Source organism: Lepidochelys olivacea (genome assembly GCF_965140295.1).
Source record: "Lepidochelys olivacea isolate rLepOli2 genome assembly, chromosome: 27".
Taxonomy (NCBI): Eukaryota; Metazoa; Chordata; order Testudines; family Cheloniidae; genus Lepidochelys; species Lepidochelys olivacea.
In genome coordinates this window covers 4,691,910-4,713,525 of record NC_140437.1, presented here as the reverse complement: position 1 = coordinate 4,713,525, position 21,616 = coordinate 4,691,910, and positions in this window count along the sequence as shown.

The window sequence follows — 21,616 nt, the reverse complement described above, 5'->3', positions numbered from 1 at the left end:
GCCCGAGACATGCCACTTCTATGATGTGCTGCATGCAGTTCTAGGGGGTGCCACTACCCCTGCCCCACCCCTGACCGTGGACTCCTGCAAGGGGGGAGTCTCACGCAACAGGGATGAGGATTTTGGGGACGAAGAAGATGATAGCGCACACCAGGCAAGCAGAGAAACTGTTCTCCCCGACAGCCAGGAACTGTTTATCACCCTGGATCCAATACCCTCCCTACCTGGGCTCCTGGACCTTGAAGGCGGAGAAGGCAGCTCTGGTGAGTGTACCTTTGTAAATATAATACATGGTATAAAAGCAAGCATGTTTAATGATTACTTTGCCCTGAAGACTTGGGATGCATTTGCAGCCAGTACAGCTATTGGAAAAGTCTATTAATGTGTCTGGGGATGGGGTGGAAATCCTCCAGGGACATCTCAATGAAGCTGCCCTGGAGGTACTCCCAAAGCCTTTGCAAAAGGTTTCTGGGGAGAGCAGCCTTATTGCATCCTCCATGGTAGGACACTTTACCACAGCAGTCCAGTAGCACATAGTCTGGAATCATTGCATAAGAAAGCATGGCAGCGTGTGGTCCCAGTGTTTGCTGGCATTTAAGCAACATCCATTCTTTATCTCTCTATGTTATCCTCAGGAGAGTGATATCATTCATGGTCATCTGGTTGAAATAAGGGAACTTTATTCACGGGACATTCAGAGGTGGCCGTTCCTGCTGGGCTGTTTGCCTGTGGCTGAAAAGAAATCATCCCCACTGTTAGTCACGCGGTGGGGGGGAGGGGTGAAGCGATTATCCCAGAGAATTGAGTGTGTGTGTCGGGGGGGGGGGGTTAGTTGGGTTTGTGCTGCACGTTAACCTGAAAACATCAGCCCCTCCTTTTAAATAGACAATGTGTCTTTTTCAATTTTACTCTCCCTTTTTTTCCTCCCACAGCTGCAAATGTTTCAATGCTGAGACTAGCATCTCCGTCCCAGAGGCTAGTGCAGATAAGAAGGCGAAAAAAATGCACTCACAATGAAATGTTCTCGGAGCTCATGCAGTCCTCCAAACTGAAAGAGCTCAGCAGAATGCGTGGAGGCAAGCAATGGCAGAATCCAGGAAAAAACAAAATGAACGCGAGGACAGGAGGGACGCGTGAGAGGATAGATGGCTGGAGCAACAGGAGAGGTGGTGGCAGCATGATGAGAGGAGGCAGGATGCAATGCTGAGGCTACTGGAGGATCAAACTGACATGCTCCGGCGTATGGTTGAGCTGCAGGAAAGGCAGCTGGAGCACAGACTGCCACTGCAGCCCCAGTGTAATCAACCGCCCTCCTCCCCAAGTTCCATAGCCTCCTCACCCAGACTTCCAAGAACACGGCGGGGGGGTGGGGTGGGCTCCAGGCACCCAACCACCTCACCCCAGAGGACTGCCCAAGCAACAGAAGGCTGGCATTCAATAAGTTTTGAAGTGCAGTGTCCTTCCCTCCTCCCCTCCTCCCCCACCCCTCCAGGCTATCCTGGCAGTCATCCCCCTATTTGTGTGACGAATTAATAAAGAATGCATGAATTTGAAACAACAATGACTTTATTGCCTCTGCAAGTGGTGATCGAAGTGGGGAGGGGAGGGCAGCTGGCTTACAGGGAATTCGTGTGAACCTGTAAGGGGGTGGGTTTTTATCAAGGAGAAACAAACAGAACTGTCACACCGTAGCCTGGTCAGCAATGAAACTGGTTTTCAAAGCTTCTCTGATGCACAGCGCACCCTGCGGTGCTCTTCTAACTGCCCTGGTGTCTGGCTGCGCGTAATCAGCAGCCAGGTGATTTGCCTCAGCTTTCCACCCCGCCATAAACGTCTCCCTCTTACTCTCACAGATATTGTGGAGCACACAGCAAGCAGTAATAACAATGGGAATATTGGTTTCGCTGAGGTCTAACCGAGTCAGTAAACTGCACCAGCGCACTTTTAAACGTCCAAATGCACACTCTACCACCATTCTGCACTTCCTCATATAGTTGAACAGCTCCTGACTACTGTCCAGGGTGCCTGTGTACAGCTTCATGAGCCAGGGCATTAAGGGGTAGGCTGGGTCCCCAAGGATAACTGTAGGCATTTCAACATCCCCAACAGCTATTTTCTGGTCTGGGAAGTAAGTCCCTTGCTGCAGCTGTTGAAACAGACCAGAGTTCCTGAAGATGTGAGCGTCATGTACCTTTCCCGGCCATCCCACGTTGATGTTGGTGAAACGTCCCTTGTGATCCACCAGTGCTTGCAGCACCATTGAAAAGTACCCCTTGCGGTTTATGTACTTGCTGCCTTGGTGGTCTGGTGCCAAGATAGGGATATGGGTTCCATCTATCACCCCACCACAGTTAGGGATCCCACTGCAGCAAAGCCATCCACTATGACCTGCACATTTCCCAGAGTCACTACCCTTCATAGCAGCAGCTCAGTGATTATGCTGGCTACTTGGATCACAGCAGCCCTCACAGTAGATCTGCCCACTCCAAATTGATTCCCGCCTGACCGGTAGCTGTCTGGTCTTGGAAGCTTCCAGAGGGCTATTGCCACTCGCTTATGAACTGTGATGGCTGCTCTCATCTTGGTATTCTTGCGCTTCAGGCCAGGGGAAAGCAAGTCACAAAATTCCATGAAAGTGCCCCTACACATGTGAAAGTTTCGCAGCCACTGGGAATCGTCCCAGACCTGCAACACTATGCGGTCCCACCAGTCTGTGCTTGTTTCCCGGGCCCAGAATCAGCATTCGACGACATGAGCCTGCCCCGTTGCCACCAGGATGGCCAAATTGCCGGGGCCCGTTCTTTGAGAGAAGTCTGTGTCCATGTCCTCATCACTCTCATCACCACGCTGCCGCCGCCTCTTCGCCTGCTTTTGCAGGTTCTGGTTCTGCACCTACTGCAGGATAATGCACGAGGTGTTTACAATGCTCATAACTGCCACGGTGGTCTGAGCGGGCGCCAAGCTTGCCGTGGTGTGGTGTCTGCAGGAGAGCAGCCGAGCAGAGTGGCAGCAGAAGCGGTGGATGAAGACAGTCATATAGAGGACCCGCGAGGCGGATTCAGGAGAGCAGAGTGGCAGCAGAAGCGGGAGCCCAGGACAGCCAACATGGAGAAATTCGCTATCGAGACACGAGCAGGAGAGCAGAGTGACAGCGGAAGCGGTGGTTCGATGATGACGGTGAGCAGTCCTACTGCACCATCTGCTGAAAGCAGTATGGCGCCCGCATGGAAAAAAGGCGCAAAACGAGTGTCTGCCGTTGCTTTCACGGAGCGAGGGGCGACTGACGACATGTACCCAGAACCACCCACGACAATGTTTTTGCCCCATCAGGCATTGGGAGCTCAACCCAGAATTCCAATGGGCAGCGGAGACTGCGGGAACGGTGGACTAGCTACCCACAGTGCACCGCTCCGTAAGTCGACTCTAGCCTCGGTACTGCGGACACACTCTGCCGACTTAATGCGCTTAGTGGGGACACACACAGTCGATTGTATAAAATCGCTTTCTAAAAATCGACGTCTATAAATTCAACCTAATTTCATAGTGTAGACATTAGAAATTTAAAACAAGCTCCACAAAAAATAAAAGGTACTTGGGAAAGTCTCCTTGACTCACACCAAAGAGCAAGTGTGCATGTTTTCATGCTCCATTAATTCCCAGCGGGCCTCCTCTCCCTGGCATCTCCAACCGTAGAGGGCTCACCTGGCACTGCCAGGAAGCAGGTGTGCATGGGGGCGGGGGCAGGGATGCCCACTGGCTAAGGTCATCTGCAAATCTCTCTCAGGGTCTGTGTATGTGGAGGGGGGTTAGTTTAGTTTTAAAGTCAACCTCTCTGTAATTGCCTTTTTGAAGCTGCAGTTACATCAGTCTTTGAGCCGGCAAGCATGTGATTTCCCAGCCCCTGAAAATGAAAGTGGTGTGTGTTCTAGGCGGGGGAGGAGGAGGGCAGTGAGTCGGCTGCTTGGATTCAAGGGAAAAGGCTTTTAATTGCTTCTGCAAAGGCATCTGTCCAAGGGGGACCCTCTGGTCTGCACCTTCTCCTGGCAGACACACTGGTGTGCTGCCAGGCCAGGAGCTGGCAGAAAGTTCAGTGATTCCTTTCTGAAAGGGACAGGAATGCAATGTGTTCCCCTCTGGGAACACTGTGAAGGGGAAAATCTCAGCCCCTTGACAAGGAAAACTCAAGACTGCAGCCCCTTCTGCAGACTTGCCATGTGGCTCCCGAGGAGTCGGTTCAATTCTGGCTGCACCATAGATTGTTATTAATACGTTTCTAAGGTGCCAGTTACCAGAGCAAGCTTGAGCCTGAGCAGTGCAGAGTGCATGCAGGAAGGAGGCCTGTGGGGGGGGGGGGGGGGCGTAGTTTAGTGCCTCCTTAGCCTGAAAGGATCTCACGTGAGGCCATGCCTTCCTGCCCCATTCTCCTGCACCTTTGTGAGTAAGGGAATGGGTGGGCCGGGAGCGTGTGACTCTCACACCTGGCCAGCAGAACCACCGCCACCTTGTGCTGTTGGCTGCGCACAGCAGAGGGTTCAAGGGCAGCATGGAGGGACCTAGGTGCGCATGCAGTGGGACCAAGGGCAGCGTCAGCGTGCAATGATCTAGGTGTGCACTTTATTTGTTGCATGTAGCAATGGGTCCTCGGGCAGCATGTAGGGACCTAGGTGTGCATGCTGGTTTATGACCAGAGATCTGCCCCAAGGGTCTAATGATTCTGAATCCTGATATTTAATGGGATCCTTCATCCCCAGAGAAAAGCATTCATCCCATATGGTGCAGGGACATGCAGTGAGGCCAAGGTCAGAGAGTTTGTAACTTGCAGACACTTCAGAACAGGATTTCCTGAAAACTCCATTCCAAGGATTAGTGATTTTGTGTAAGTCACAGCCCACTGCCAACACTTACTGTAAACACCGGGCAAGGCAAAGCCAGTCTGCACAGTGGGTAGGCTGTTAAGGAAGCTACAGTTTGCTTCTCCTAATGGCAGTTTTGTTGTTTTCCTACAGATAAGTTTAATTTAAAACACAAAGGTAGGAGGAATCCATGTTCAGCAGATGCAATTACTGCAGAAATCCCCTCTCACACACCTGGGAATCCAGGACCAGAACCTTTGTCTCTTGAAACTCAGGCTCCTACCACCACTCACTCTTAGCTGGCATGGGCAGTGGGTCACTTATTTTTTCTGCTGGCACACTCCTGCACAAAGCTCGTTCATTGCTGGGGGTCAGAGAGCAAAAGCAGTGAGACCCACACTGGAAGCTGATGAAAATATAATCCTGGAGGAAAATGAACTAGTTTGTAAGTGTGAGTCTCTAATCCAGCTCCAGTCATACTGTATTAGGCAGCTGTGTCATGTAAAATGAGCATCAGTCCAATTGTTGGCAACTAGGGGCCAGATCTGTTAGAGGTGTTATGCTGGGGAGCTGGGTGAAACCTGATTGAAGCTGATAGGTGAAGCCACTGCCCTTCATTTAGGATAAATGTAAGACCCAATCAAGCTCCTTTATGGAACCAGACAGATAAAACCCAGGAGCCACCGCCCAAAACACAGGCCCTCAGTAAGCGTTGAGTAGACGCTGAGCCATGTGTCCCAAAGGTTTTCCAGCAAAGACAAAAGCTGGGGCACTGACAGGCAGAGCTGTGTCTCGGGCACTTATCTGCATCTTTAGGCACTGAAATATCTTTAAAAGTCTGGCCCTGTATGTCTGCACCAGAAAACTGCCCTAATAAAGGGCATGCTGGGTCCCTTATGATCAGGAACGAGCCTATGAGAGAACACACCCTGGGAGTCAGCCGTAGGAAGTGTCCCGTTAAATAATGGGTGCAGTACACTTGGCAGGACAGAGTGAGGGAGAAGCCTACACTGTCACAGCCCATATTGTCCCGTGTGGGGAAGGGATTTCAGTCTACAGCATCTACAAGAGCACTACATTTCAGAGACCTTTAATTACAGACACATGGCCAAATTCCCCAGTTCCACCAGTGCCGGCCACCCCACTGAAACTGTAACTGCGAAGAATTTGGCCCTAAACTTGTGATTGACCAGACCCACCTGGTGGTGGTTCTCAGCTGCTGCAGCAACAAGTCATGACAATCCTCAGACACAACGGAGCACAAACTATGGGCCAAACACTCAGCAGGTTGAGCCAGTGTAGCTCCACTGAAGCCAATGGTGCCATGCTGATTTACACCAGCTGAGGATCTAGCCCTGTGATTCTTAATCTAGGATTGGAGCTAACTGGCAAACCAATTCAAGTGTTATATCTTCAAAAGAGCAAGTTAATGTGAGAGATCTTTGATCTGATACCCAACAGCCAGGAAATTGCCGCGTTAAACCTCTGAGCTGTTAAAGTGGAGTTAAGGTTACAGGCACTCAGCAGCACCCTGTTCGCCTCATGCCTCTCCTATAGGGAGGGTGTCATTCGCTACACTCCGACATGGGGGAACCAGGAAATGCAGAACGACTCTGGGCCCCGGAGTCTTTTCTGGTGCAAAGAGCTTAGAGGCTTATAGACAAGGGAGTGTAATTAATGATGGGAGGGAAAGTGAGGTGGGATGAAGATTGTTCTTTGTAGTAGGTCCTATTTCCAAACTCTTAAGGAAGGTTCTGCTCTGGCGAGCTCACAGTCTGTGGCCAAATAACTAGGTCATGGAATCAAGAGTAATCTGAGTACAGGTTATACGCACCTTGGTTAGAATCACTACAGGCAGCATGGCAGAAGTGGGCCTTGCGGAGGGCGGGGGCTTTGTGGTTGAGCTCGCAGGGTTGGACCACACATGGTGGCAGTTATGTGAGGGTGATAAGCAGGCATGTGAGGTTAGGAGCATGGTCAGAGGTGAGTTGCTACAGTAATACAAACTAATAATAATGTGGTGTCACAGAGTGTGGGGGAGTCAGGGCCCTGCACCCCACCTCTTCCTGCGATTCCCTGTGACTCTCAGCCAGCCAGTAAAATGAAAGGTTTATTAGACGACAGGAACACAGTCCCAAACAGATCTTGTAGGTACAAACAGGACCCCTCAGTCAGGTCCCTCTGGGGGACAGGGAGCTTAGACCCCAGCCCTGCAGCTCCCTCCCTTTCCCCAGACCGCTCCAAACTGAAACTGCCCCCAGTAGTCTCACCCAGCCTCGCCCCCGGCTCCTCCTCCAGCCTTTGTCCAGTTTCCCGGGCAAAGGTGTCACCTGGCTCCAACCCCCCTCCTGGCTCAGGTTACAGACTCAGGTATCATCCCTCAAGTAAAGTCATCCCCTGCTATCCCATTCCCAATTCAGACAGTCCCAGTAAAACTTCCCTGCGACATTGCCAAGTCAATCCGGCACACTCCCTACTGCGTCACATCTCTCCCCCCTTCGAGACTGAACTGAGCAGGGTCACTCTGACCAGTGACCTGGGGAAGTTCGGGGCCCCCTCTCTGGGACAACGTATCCGCTATCATGTTGGCACTTCCCTTCACATGGACCACGTCCATATCATAATCTTGCAGGAGCAGGCTCCACCTCAGGAGCTTGGCGTTGGCTCCTTTCATCTGGTGCAGCCAGGTCGGGGAGCGTGGTCGGTGTACACGGTGAAGTGTCGCCCAAATAGATAAGGCTCTAGTTTCTTAAGGACCCACACCATGGCCAGGCACTCCTTCTCGATGGCCGCGTAGTGTTGCTCCCGGGGTAGCAACTTCTTGTTCTGGTACACGATGGGGTGTCTCTCCCCCTTTTCATCCTCCTGCATTAACACCGTCCCCAGTCCCGTGTCTGAGGTGTCAGTGAACACCACAAAGGGCTTGTCAAAGTCTGGATTGCCAGAACTGGGCCACTGACCAGAGCCGCCTTCAGGGCCCAGAGAGCCTCCTGGCACACCACCAGTCAGTCCACACCACCTTGTCTGGCTTCCCCTTCTTGCATAGCCTAGTGATGGGGGCGGCTATGGCGCTAAAGTGGGGCACGAATCTTCAATAGTACCCCACCACCCCAATAAAGGCTTGGACCTGCTTTTTGGGGAGCGGGCCAATCTCTGATCACCTCCACTTTGGCTGGTTCTGGCTTTAGGCAGCCGCTCCCCACCCGATGGCCCAGGTAAGATACTTCAGCCATCCCCACCTTGCACTTCTCCGCTTTTACAGTCAGCCCAGCTTTCTGGAGTTGGTCCAGCACTTGTCTAACCTGGGACACGTGGTCCTCCCAGGTCTGGCTAAAGAGACAGATGTCATCGATATACACCATGGCGAAACTCTCCATCCCCCTGAGAAGCTGATCCACCAGGCACTGGAAGGTGGCCGGTGCTCCCTTGAGGCCGAAAGGCAGGGCAGGAACTCATAGAGCCCCAGAGGGGTGATAAAGGCCGATTTCAGCCGGGCATCTGCATCCAGCGACACTTGTCAGTAGCCCTTTGTAAGACCCATGGTGGTAAGGTATCGAGCTCCTCCCAATTTGTCTAGGAGCTCGTCAGGCCTGGGCATGGGGTAGGCATCAGATACAGTGATGGCATTGAGCTTCCGATAGTCTACACAGAACCGGACAGACCCGTCCTTTTCGGGGACCAGCACCATTGGCGAGGCCCAAGGGCTGGCAGATGGCTGGATCACCCCCAAAGCCAGCATGTCCCGGACCTCTCTTTCCAGGTCCTGAGCAGTTTTCCCTCTGACTTGGAATGGGGAGCATCTTATCGGCGGGTGCGACCCTGTCTGCATCCAGTGGACAGTCAGATTAGTGCGTCCATGCAGGTTGGAAAACAGCTGTCGGTACGGATGCAGCACCCCCCTGACCTCAGCTTGCTGGGCAGGGGTTAGCTGATCCGAGAGGGGAATTGTTTCCGGGGGGAGCCAGCTCTTGTACCAGGTAATAGATCTACTAATGGGTCATCTCCCTGCTCCTCCCAATGTTCACACACGGCCAACACAAGATTCCCCCTGGCATAATATGGCTTCATCATATTCACATGGTACACCCGGCGGTGGTGCGCCTGGTTAGACAGCTCCACTACATAGTTTACCTCATTGAGCTGCTTGACAACCTTGAAGGGACCTTCCCAGGCAGCCTGTATTTTGTTTTTTCTCATGGGGATGAGAACCATCACCAGATCCCCGGTGGCATAGGCACGGGCCCGCGCCGTGCGGTCATACCAGACCTTCTGCTTCCTCTGGGCTCTGGCCAGATTCTCCCTGGCCAGGCCCATGAGTTCAGCCAGTCTCTCTCGGAAGATCAGGACATACTCCACCACTGACTCTCCATCGGGAGCGGCCTTCCCCTCCCATTCGTCTCTCATCAGGTCCAGGGGGCCCCTCACCCTCCTGCCATATAACAGTTCGAAAGGCGAAAATCCGGTAGACTCCTGGGGCACCTCCCTGTACGCGAACAGCAGGTGAGGTCAGTACTTGTCCCAATCCTGCGGGTGCTGGTTCATAAAGGTTTTCAGCATCAACTTTAGCATCCCATTGAACCTCTCCACCAGCCCATTGGACTGGGGGTGATAAGCTGAGGCCCAGTCGTGCCGGACCCCACATTTCTCCCACAAGCACCGGAGCAGGGCCGACATGAAATTGGATCCTTGATCTGTCAAGACTTCCTTGGGGAACCCCACTCGGCTGAAAATGGTCAGGAGCGCATCTGCCACGCTGTCTGCTTCAATGGAAGCTAAGGGCACTGCCTCGGGGTAGCGGGTGGCAAAATCTACCACCACCAGAATGTATTTCTTCCCCGACCGGGTCGTCTTGCTCAGAGAGCCCACTATGTCCATAGCCACCTTCTGGAAAGGCTCCTCTATGATGGACAAAGGCCTCAAAGCAGCTTTCCCCTTGTCCTGGCCTTCCCCACCCTCTGACAGTGGTCACAGGATCCGCAATACTGCCAAACAGTGGTAAAGACCCCGGGCCAGTAAAAGTTCTGTAGCAACTTCTGCCGGGTGCACCGGATTCCCTGGTGCCCTGAGAGGGGGATGTCATGGGCCAGGTACAGTAGCTTGCGGTGATACTTCTGGGGGACCACCAGCTGCCTCCTGATCCCCCAGAGCTCCATTTCCCCTGGGGGAGCCCATTCTCAGTACAGGAACCCCTTCTCCCACAGGAACCTCTCCTGGCAGCCTCTCCTCATGGTCTGTACCACACTGAGGTTGGCCAGGTCCCTGAGCTTCCACAAGGAGGGATCTTTCCTCAACTCGGCCTGGAACTCAGCGGCTGGGGAAGGGTTGGGGACCTGCTCCCTCTCGCCGGCTGTGTCTGAAGCTGCAGCCTCTCTGAGCCTTGTCCTTGGGCACTCCTTCCCCACCAGGGTAGGGTCCTGCACCTCCGGTGTGGTACCCTCCCCAAGGTCAGGGCGTAGTGCCCCTTGCCAGCTCTGGCTACAGGTCACAACCAGGGTGTTCTGGGGGTTGTTTGGCCAGTCCTTTAGGTCCCCCCCGCATCAACACCTCAGTGAGCAAATGGTGGTGCACCCCCACATCCTTGGGGCCCTCCATTTCAGATGTACCCTCACCACGGGCCCCTTGAATGGGGTCCTGCCCACCCCGTCAGGGTCAGGTAGGTGTTGGGCACCACCCGATCTGGGGCCACCACCTCGGGCTGGGCCAGCGTCCCTCAGTGCCCGTGTCCCAGTATCCATTGACCTTCCTCCCATCCACCTCCAGGGGAACAAGGAACTTGCTCCACAGGGACAGCCCCGCACCCACCCTGTAAACTGAGAACATTGAATCCGTAGGATCCAGCCCCCGCAGAGGAGCTGGCCTGGGGCACTCTTCCCTCTTGAGCAGTTAAGCTGCCAGCCCCTCTTGCCTGGGAAGCCTGCCCCTCACCTGGATGGGTCCCTACCCAGTTAACCCTGTGTGGGTTCGGTCTGCTCAATCTGTCCTTGAGGTTGGGGTACTGGGTCTGTATGTGGCCTCTCTGGCCACAGTAATAGCAGCTCATGTCTCGTTGGTCCCCTTGAGCTGGTCGGTTGGTCCTGACGCCAAATGTTCCCCTTGTGAGGGAGTTTTCCATATTCCCCCATTAGGAGGTCCTAGGGTGACTCTCTCTCTCGGCATCGTGATGGTGGTGGGCCTGTTCCTTTGGGACTCCTCCCTGACACCCTCTGACCGGCTCTTCACAAACTCATCAGCCAGCTAGCCTGCGCATTGCAGGTTCTCCGGCTTTTTGTCCACCAACCATAGCCTCAGGTCAGAAGGGCACTGCTCATACAGTTGCTTCAGTATGATATGGTTAAGCAGGTCCCTCTTCATCTGGGCCTCATCTGCCCACTTGCGGGCATATCCCTGCATTCGGAGGGCCAGTTCTAGGTACATGACCTCAGGGGTTTTACGTTGACTCCGGAACCTTTCCCGGTACATCTTGGGAGTCAGCCAAAACTCATGGAGCAGGGCCTTTTTGAATAGTTCATAGTCCCCTGCCTCCGCCCCTTCCATTCGGCTGTACATTGCCACAGCTTTGGGGTCTAGTAAGGGGGTGAGAAACCAGAGCCTGTCTTCTGGGTCAACCCTGTGCAGCTCGCAAGCATTCTCAAAGGCCGTCAGGAAGTCATCTATGTCCTCCCCCTCCTTACGCTGGGCCAGGAAGCACTTATCAAAGCTCCTTGCAGTCCTGGGTCCCCCTCACTCACCGCAGCCGGGGCCTCACTGCTCTTTAGCCTGGCCAGCTCCATTTCACGCTGACGCTGTTTTTCGTGATCCTCCCTCTCCTTCTCCCAATCTTCCAACGCTTTCAGTTTTAGCTCTCTCCCATTCAAGCTGCCTCAGCTCCAGGGATGGGGAGCTCTGCCGGGAGGATCGCCTGCTGGCTGCAGGGGTCACAGTGCCCTCAGTATTCACTGGGTTCCTCCCAGCCACTCCCCTAGGCATAGGCAGGAGGGGTCTTGGGATGCCCTCAGCAGCCATCTGACCACTCCCAGCTGGGACAGATCCTGGTGCCCGCTCTGCATCTGCCGGACTGCCTCCCTCAGAGACAGGGATCAGTTCATCTGAGCGATCCTCCTCCTCCTGCCTTCTAGACCCTGATTGGCCTCTGCCAGCTCCTGGCCCTTCCAGCTGCTGAAGGACCAACTCTTGTTGGTTCTGTCTGCAGGTAGATCATGGGAAGCCTCTCCAGGCAAGCCCTGGAGGTCTGAACTCTCTCCTCTTCCCATCCAGCAGGGCATCTTTAAGGCAGCAGGGCCTCTGGTAGGGGCAGCAAATACCAGGTATACCCTGTTGCACTGTAACTATCCCTTGTGTGGTCAGTAACACTGATGACGATCTACATTAACAGTCTATCACCATAGCTGTAATGGCAGGAACTTTTTAAAGTAACTATTTATACAAAATACGTTGCAACATTTAACAAACATTCTTCCCAACTACTCAAGCAAAGAATCATACATGCTGAACTTCATACCTCAGACTGCTCGTCTAGTCATTGTAAAAGTGGGTGGAAAAAGTTAGATGCTGGAAAAATTGTAGTTGCATGGCTCCTTTAAAACCAGACATAACTCATTTCAGGCTTTTCCCTTTAAAATGCCCTAATCTAAGCAGTTAATTACATTAAGCCTTTGAAACTGATCCTATACCTCAAAACACACAGATTTTAGACAACGTTTTCAGTCCTATCCAAATGAAAATCTGGGTGCAGCCTTGACAACAGTGGTGCGCCCTCTCCACCATGTGATGCTGTCAAGTAGGTTAAGCCCTGAATTTTACAAACTCTAATATGAAAAGGAACCATTGCTTCATTTTATAGTGTCAATGAAAACCATTTTATAATGTAAAGTGTCTTCTGCAATGGAGGACATTCTGGTACAATGCTGTTGTTTGTAAGTGAATTGGACTGGAAACAGCCAGAACTTCAAGAATACTATAGTTTTCCCGCCCTTTATGTTTTTGAGGGATAGTGTCACAGCTGGAATAGCTGCAGGTGAGGACTATATGAGACTACTCAGAGCCCATCATTGGCACTTCAAAATCAGCTGGAGAGGTTATTGTTGAACATCATGAGTCGTTTCCCTCCCCTTTGAACAAATCTCACTGTTTCACTAGGGCTCCCAGTTCTTGCATGAAAACCCAAAGGATGGAGGTCACTAGGTGGCATATGAAGTCACTGGTACAAACCCTGTTGAGGCATTTTCTTCTGGGCAAGCTCATGCCTTCTTAAAGGTTGCAGAATGGAATCAAGAAGTTTGGACCTGTTGGGATACAAGTGGGGTTCTCCACCCCAAGGCATTGGGTTGGAATTTGGGGAAAGCTTGTTGGTGAAATGTACTGCCCCCATGACAGGGGGAGTCAATTACTTTGTGTCATGGTCCAAATTTCTTGGTCAAGGTATAGTCAAAGTCCAGGCTCCAGAGAAAATAATAAATAAATAAAATATTCAGAGTCTGTTCAAAAGCATCTGGCGGTCTGGATTTGGCCCGCAGTCCGCCTTTTAACTACCCCTGCCCCAGCAATGACAAAGCAGACTCTTCAGACTACTCCAGGAACTCCTGTTCAGACCTGTCCCAAACTTCTGAAATGTAGTAAGAATTTTGCCTGTCCTTAGCAATGATAACGAGATCAGTGAGAACCTAAAATAGAGATAAAGCCCTTAGAAAAATCCCCACGTGAGACATAGCATACAGATTCTCTTCCCCTGCTTCCCATTCTTCTCCAGAAAGAATCACAAATGATATTCTCAATATTAGTTCTTTCCAGAAACAGATTCCTATATCGGAAAGGAGCTACTTTTCCCAATTAAAGGTTATGCCTTATTTCCATTTATTTAAATGCAACATCTTACTCCATCAGCATCTGTATCCTGAAAATGAATGTTATCAGACTCTTCCATCTCAATAATGTTTTCTCAGCATAAACTGTGTGCAACAGGCACTTTATTTAGAGACTTGATAAGTTTCATCCTTTCCTTCACAATATTTTCTGAAGCATCTGAAAAAGAAAAATCGGTATCAGTTTTGTCCAAAGCTACTTAAAATTTGGGAATCCACAATTCAGTTTTGTTTAAGTCTAATATCCGCCTTATTGACCACAGATCATAACAGGATCAGGTGTCTATGATGAAGGGTAAATTTCAGTGGGATGTGTAATGTATGTATGTAGCATAGCTAAGCAACAATTAAGGGAGGATGTGGATCACAAGTAAAAAATAGTTAAACAATGCACAGATGATGAATTGATTAGTATAATAAAAAAAGGGGTGGGGGAGATATCAGTTGGAATTAAGAAAACAATCTTTCAGGCTCTCAGGGAAAACTACCTAACAGTAGTCATTGCCCAAGAGCTATCTTGGAAGACCCGTCAACTCACATACTTAAAACTAGACTGTACAGAATACTCATGAATGTGCAGTAGAACAATCTTGCAAGGCAGGTTAAATGACGTAATTGGTCTGGATTCAATGGTCCGATTTCAGAGGGAAGTCTAACTTTAGGGGAAGTCTAAGCTGGTGCAGCTCACACCTTACAGCTCCTTCACACTGTATGTTACAGCAGTTTAGAGGCTCTCTAGATTCCCACCAAGTACCAATGTGCAGCTTATCCTGCTTTCTTTCCGTACCATGCTCCTCAGCCCGGTATCCAAGTGCTTACCTTCCACACCACATCCATTCCGGATCTCTTTAAAGTTAGCCCACTTAATACAAAGGAATCTAAAGCCCAAATCCTGCTTAACTTTGCTCATATGAGTAGTTCCATTGCAGTCAGAAATCCAAAGACAAAAAATGTGATCTTCAGCTGTATTTGTATGAGTCCCAGAAATAAATCATTTCCGGCAGGGATGGTTTAGAATCATAGAAATATGGCTGGAAGGGACCTCAAGAGGTCATCAAGACCAGCCACCTGCATCAAGGCAGGACCAAGTAAACCTAGACCATCCCTAACAGGTGCTTGTCCAACCGGTTCTTAAAGACCTCCAATGATGAGGATTCCAGAACCTCTCATGAAAGCCTATTCCAGAACATAACTACTCTTAGAGTTAGAACATTTTTCCTAATATCTAACCTAAATCTCCCTTACTGCAGATAAGCCCATTACTCCTTGTCCCACCTTCAGTGGACATGGGGAACAATTGATCACCATCCTCTTTCTAACAGCCCTTAACATACTTTAAGACTTCTCAGATCCCTTCTTGGCCTTCTCTTCTCAAGTCTAAATATGCCCAGTTTTTTTAAACCTTTCCTCATGTGTCAGGTTTTTTAACTTTTTATCATCTTTATTGGTTCCTCTGGACACACTCCAATTTATCCACATATTTCCTGAAGTGTGGTGCCCAGAATTGGACACAGTATCCAGCTGAGGTCTCACCAGTGCTAAGTAGAGCAGAACGATTACCTTCCTTGTCTTACATAAAATACTCCTGTTAATACTCCCCAGAATCATATTAGCCTTTCTTCCAACTGCATCATATTGTTGATTGAGATTTAATTGTGATACTACTACTATAACTCCCAGGTCCTTTTCAGCAGTACAGCCACCAAGCCAGTCACTCCCCATTTTGTAGTTGTGCATTTGATTTTTCATTCCTAAGTGAAGTACTTCGCACTTGTCTTTATTGGATTTAGTTTTTTTGATTTCAGCCCAATTCTCTAATTTGTCAAGGTTGTTTTGAATTATAAACCTGTCCTCCAAAATGCTTGCAACTCCTCCCATCTTGGGGTGATCCGCAAATTTTATAAGCTCACCTTACAGGGCCTCTCGACTGTCTCATCCCCTTTCTGTGTCCCTGGAACAAGGGGTTAAACAACAGAAAGGTAAAGCAAAGCTCCCTCCAGGCTCTGGGCCTCTCTGACTCCAGGGGGTCCTGCGAGCATCAGAGTTCACTGGCACCAGTGAGAGCCTCAGTTCTTTTCCCTTCTAACTTAGAGCAGTAGGGATATATTACTAACCACCTGACCAAGATGGTGATAGTGATTGAAATGCTCAGGGAGATTATTACTGAGTTTTTTATTTTAATAGCCTCTCTAATGGGGGATTTCAGCTATCCCCATATTGACTGGGTACATGTCACAGGGTTCAAAAAAGGACTAGGTAAGTTCATGGAGGATAGGTCCATCAATGGCTGTTAGTCAGGATGGGCAAGGATGGTGTCCCTAGCCACTGTTTGTCAGAAGCTGGGAATGGGTGACAGGGGATGGATCACTTGATGATTCCCTGTTCTGTTCATTCCCTCTGGGGCACCTGGCATTGGCCACTGTCGGAAGACAGGACACTGGGCTAGATGGGCCTTTGGTCTGACCCAGTATGGCCGTTCTTATGTTCATGGCTTGAGCCCATCTCTACTAAAAAGTGGCACCCCTCTAGCAGAGATGGTTGTCAGACAATGGTGCATTAAGGTTGCCTGTGGCAGCTGCCCAATATTTTAACAGATCAGAAAGGCCACACTGAGTCAAGCATTTCTTATGTTGTGCACTCTCCTTCCGCTATGGGAGGGGCTCCGCAGACTGTCAGTTCTTTCTCCACAGCCGGGGGGAGCTCACCAGCCTGTCCCCTGCCCAGGCCTTCCCCCATCTGAGCGGAATTCCCTCTTTTTAACTCCTCCTCCAGACCTATGGGGCCACTCCAGGCCAAAGCAGCTCCTTAACTCCTTCCATGCTAGTGCAGGGTTTTTATACCCCAACACAGTAGCCCATCAATGTCCCGTGTTACCTCTGGGGCCAGAGGAAGCTAGAAACTTAGAGGCATCTCTCTGGAATTTTCAATGCACCTGCTGCACTACAATGCCACAGGATGTATCAATTTCTAATTTTTAAAAATATCTTTGCTATCTAACCTTGGATAATCTCTTGGGAAGTTCTCCAATCTGAGCTGTAAACTGTGTCTCTTTGCATTCTGCAAATGTGAGACCGATTCTGGATTTGATAAAAAAGGCTTGTAACAGGGGGCTTGAAGGGCCAGGAGGCCTACTGGTTGGAGCGCTTGACCTCCAGCCCCCTGCTTGGTAAAGGTGCCTCAGTCTTTAAGGCAGAGAGTGGTAGAGGTACCCAGGACCTCCTACTCCACCAGGTCCTAGCACTGGGCCCTGTGTAAATGAATCCCAGAGAAGGGGACTTGCAAGGGTATCTCCACTGCTTCAGTGGCTTGATGTCTAGTTGGCAGCTGGTATCAAGCAGAGTGCCCCAGCGGTCAATGCTGGGGCTGGTTTTGTTCAACATCTTTATCAATAAGAAAAGGAGGACTTGTGGCACCTTAGAGACTAACCAATTTATTTGAGCATGAGCTTTCGTGAGCTACAGCTCACTTCATCAGATGCATACAGCTGTAGCTCACGAAAGCTTATGCTCAAATAAATTGGTTAGTCTCTAGGGTGCCACAAGTACTCCTTTTCTTTTTGCAAATACAGACTAACATGGCTGTTACTCTGAAACCTATCTTTACCAATGATCTGGATGATGGGATGGATTGCACTCAGCAAGTTCGTAGATGACACTAAGCTGGGGGGAGAGGTAGATACGCTGGAGGGTATAGATAGGGTCCAGAGTGACCTAGACAAATTAGAGGATTGGGCCAAAAGAAATCTGAGGAGGTTCAACAAGGAAAAGTGCAGAGTCCTGCACTTAGGAAGAATCCCATGCACTGCTACAGGCTGGGGACCGACTGGCTAAGCAGCAGTTCTGCAGAAAAGGACCCAGGGGTTACAGTGGACGAGAAGCTGGATATGAGTCAGCAGTGTGCCCTTGTTGTCAAGAAGTTTAACGGCATATTGGGCTGCATTAGTAGGAGCATTGCCAGCAGATAGAGGGACGTGATTATTCCCCTCTATTCGGCACTAGTGAGGCCACATCTGGAGTACTGCGTCCAGTTTGGAGCCCCCCCCCCCCTACAGAAAGGATGTGGACAAATTGGAGAGAGTCCAGCAGAGGACAACAAAAATAATTAGGGGGCTGGGGCACGTGATTTATGAGGAGCGGCTGAGGGAACTGGGATTATTTAGTCTGCAGAAGAGAAGAATGAGGAGGGATTTGCTAGCAGCCTCCAACTACCTGAAGGCGGGTTCCAAAAGGGATGGAGCTCAGCTCTTCTCAGTGGTGGCAGATGACAAAACAAGGACAATGGTCTGAAGTTGCAGTGGGGGAGGTCTAGGTTGGATATTGGGGAACACTATATCACTAGGAAGGTGGTGAAGCACTGGAATGGGTTCCCTAGTGAGGTGGTGGAATCTCCATCCTGAGAGGTTTTTAAGGCCTGGCTTGACAAAGCCCTGGCTGGGATGATTTAGTTGGGGTTGGTCCTGCTTTGAGCAGGGGGTTGGACTAGATGACCTCCTGAGGTCTCTTCCAACTCTAATCTTCTATGATTCTATGAATGATCAACACCTCCCACAACACACCTTTCAGGATCCATGGGTCCCACATGTGTCAATCACAACAACAACAACGATGTGGGTGAAACCAGACAATTACTACACTCTGGAATGAACTCAGACAGAAAAATGATAAAAGACAAAAAATACCCTATCACCTGTAGGCAAACAGGTCAGATATGGAGTGACTGTTTTGTGACATATCTGAAAGACAAACTCAATATCATAATTTTGCTGGATATGAAAAAAAATCACAGACTGAATAGATACTAGATTTGAGTCTTATTTAGGATTACTGTACTTCAGGTCCCCAAAAAGAGGGGGGAGCTGGGGGATGCAAAAGGGACACAGTGGAGTGGGTGGGGGGCTCCCTGTCATGGTGTCAAGGCGTCAAGGCGGCTGGCTCAAGCCCAGGACTCAGCAACAGCCATCAATCAGCACCTCCATGCGGGACTCCCTCCCCAGGGCTGGGAGCTGGGGAGCCTAGGTGAGCAGGATCCAGCAGCTGGGGCTGCAGGGGAATGCACCAATCAGCTGTGGGTGCAGAGGAGGGATCAAGCGGCAGACCAATGGGGGCTCTTTCTGAACTGCAATGTCTGCTCTGCAAAAATCCTGGACATTGCCTGTTATTTAAAAAATCCACCCAGATGGAGCCTCAAAAAAGAAGCATTGTCCAGGAAAACCCATATGTATGGTAACCCTAGCTTCTTACAACAATCCATACCACACTAACAGTACCCCTCATGCCTTTCTCCCCTCCCTTCAAATACTACTTATGTAAACAATCCACTCCACCTTGTATGTAGCTGTAACACGGGGAGTCCCTTTTCCAGACCTGAAGAGCTCTGTGTAAGCTCCAAAGCTGGTCTCTCTCACTAGAAGAAGTTGGTCCAATAGAAGATACTACCTGACCCACCTTCTCTCTAATATCCTGGAACCAAACACAAACACTGCATACAAAAAAAAAATTCAGTATTTCAATTCAAAATGACTGTTTGAAAGTTTCTTTAAACTGTATTGGTTTGCTTAAATATTAAAAAAAAAAAAGCCAAAAATCAAAATAAAATATTTTATTTGACCTGAAGCAATTTTTATTTGTTTTACTTTTTAGCTCAGATTTAAAAATCAGTTATTCACCTAATTCTAGAGGTGATAGCTTAGCTATAAGCTATACTTAAAATTGTGCTAGAATTTCCATTTTAAGAGGAGTAGGAAAAAGCCATAAAAAGTCTGTTTTGTGTCAGAGGATCAATTCCAAATGATTGTTCTGAATTGCTTGAATTTTCTATAGCAGTTTGTGGTGAAAAACGTTAATTATGACTCTTTAAAAAGTGCCATGTGATTAAATTTTTTCTATCATCTTTTTATTTCAACTCCCTTTTAAAAGTGTACCAGTGAAGTCTGATGTATGAAATTCAACACGTGCGATTCTGTGTTTAGAGTAGATTGGAAAAAGGTTTGTTAAAAGGGCACCATGTTTTGTCTAAGTAGTTATTTAAGGTTTCAGGGCTTCCTGTTTGGAATGCGGACAGGAATGCGCTGTTACTGCTCAGGCAACGCTGTTACTGATGACAAGAAGGGACAATAGCAGCTTCCAATTTATGGTAATGATATAGCTGAAGACACAGGCTATAATGAGAGCATTTAAGTTACCTTGACATAGTGACTGAGGGTTTAATTATCTGTCAGATATGCTGCTTGCTGCCTTGACAGGAGGACTTCAGAAGATGCCACTGTACTCCACCTTTTATCCTCCTGGGGATCTCTGTCCCTTCAAGGGGCAGGCCGTAGATGATAATTTATAAATCTGTTCCTGCCTTTGATGTGGTTATTGAGCTCAGGCAGTAGTGACTCCTGCTTTTAGAGCCAGCAGCCTGGGGTTCAGTCCCTGCAAAGGTACATGGAAATTTGAACTGCTCTGGATCTCTGCAGTTTAGGGTGAGCAGCCCTGGCTTGAGGCTGGCAGTGTGGTCAGCTAGGGGCTAGCTGATTAATAGATTTTAAGGCCAGGAGGGACTATTATAATTTTGAATGAAACAGACCACAGAATCTCAGTGATTAATTTCTACATCAGGCTCATAACTTCTAAATGAGCTTCAGCATCTTTTGTAGTGCATGTGATAGGTCATCCAGAGGGAAGTGAACCCTGGACCTCTGGCTTTAAAAGCACGAGCTGCTCCTGTTTGAGCTAGAAGAGGAACATGGGGTAATGGCAGGAACAGACTCCAGAACCTCAGTATGTGGCCAAAGAGCTACACCAGGCTAGTGTAGGTCACACCATGTGTACAATAGAGATGATGGTCCAGGGCATGTTGGAATCACCATATTGTACAATGGTGGAGTACAATAGGGAGATTAATGTATTAAACATCAGCATTAACAGTTGTCATAATTAAGGGGTAGCCCTGATCGGTGGCAGATGGAAAAGGTACTCCCTCTCCAGCCCCATTAACTCTCCCACAAACCCCAGTTCTGGTCCCTTTTGCCCCAACCATTGCATCTTGCAGCAGACTGGAAGTTTCATTAAACACATAATGATTGCTGGATGAATAACTGATGTTTCAGTTTGACAGTTCTGGGGGAAAAACAAAACAAAACTTTACTTTGACCTGAATTAAATTCTCTGGAATTTTTGGCAAATCAAAACTTCCATATTTAGGTCAAACAACGTTTCAGTTTGGGTATTTTGATAAAAGCAAAGGAAATTAAGGGTTACATTCACAAAAAGAGGAGGAGAAGGAAGCAATGCCCCCTTACACTGAACAGACCAGTGGTTAGGGCACTCCCCTGGGATGTGGGGCACCTAGTCTTCCTCAGAGTGCCCTAAGTACCAGCCTAGGGCAGATTCTGGGGTGGGTTTCTCCTGTTGAAGCGGTTCCATTTTGTGTAAAATACTCAAAATATTCACTGAGCCAAAGAGACTGAAAATGACTCTAGTCCGGTGGTTAGTGCCCTCAGCTGTGGGAACCTGGCTTCCAGTCTCTGCTTCCATTCCATTAATATTTAATTATTTATACAAAGTGGAATAGCTTCCCTAGGAGGGATTTAAAGACCCCACCCCAGAGAGCAGCTAGGGGGAGGACCCCAACCACCAAGCTATGAAAGCTGAGACCTAGGTTCCAGTCCCTGCTCCACAGCAGTCATTTGAACCTGGTTTCCCACATCCCAGCTGAGTGCCCTAACCACTGAAATATTGGTCATAAGGGGGCGGGGAAGCTCCATCTTTTGTAGTTTTGTGAGCAGCACTTAAATCCCACTGTGAATCTAGCCCCCCAAAATTAGTCCTTTTGACACCTTCAAGTTTAGTTTCGGTCAACCCCAAACTGCATTTTCAGCAAATAAGCTGCTCATCTGAACCTTGTCACCCACCTCTGCTC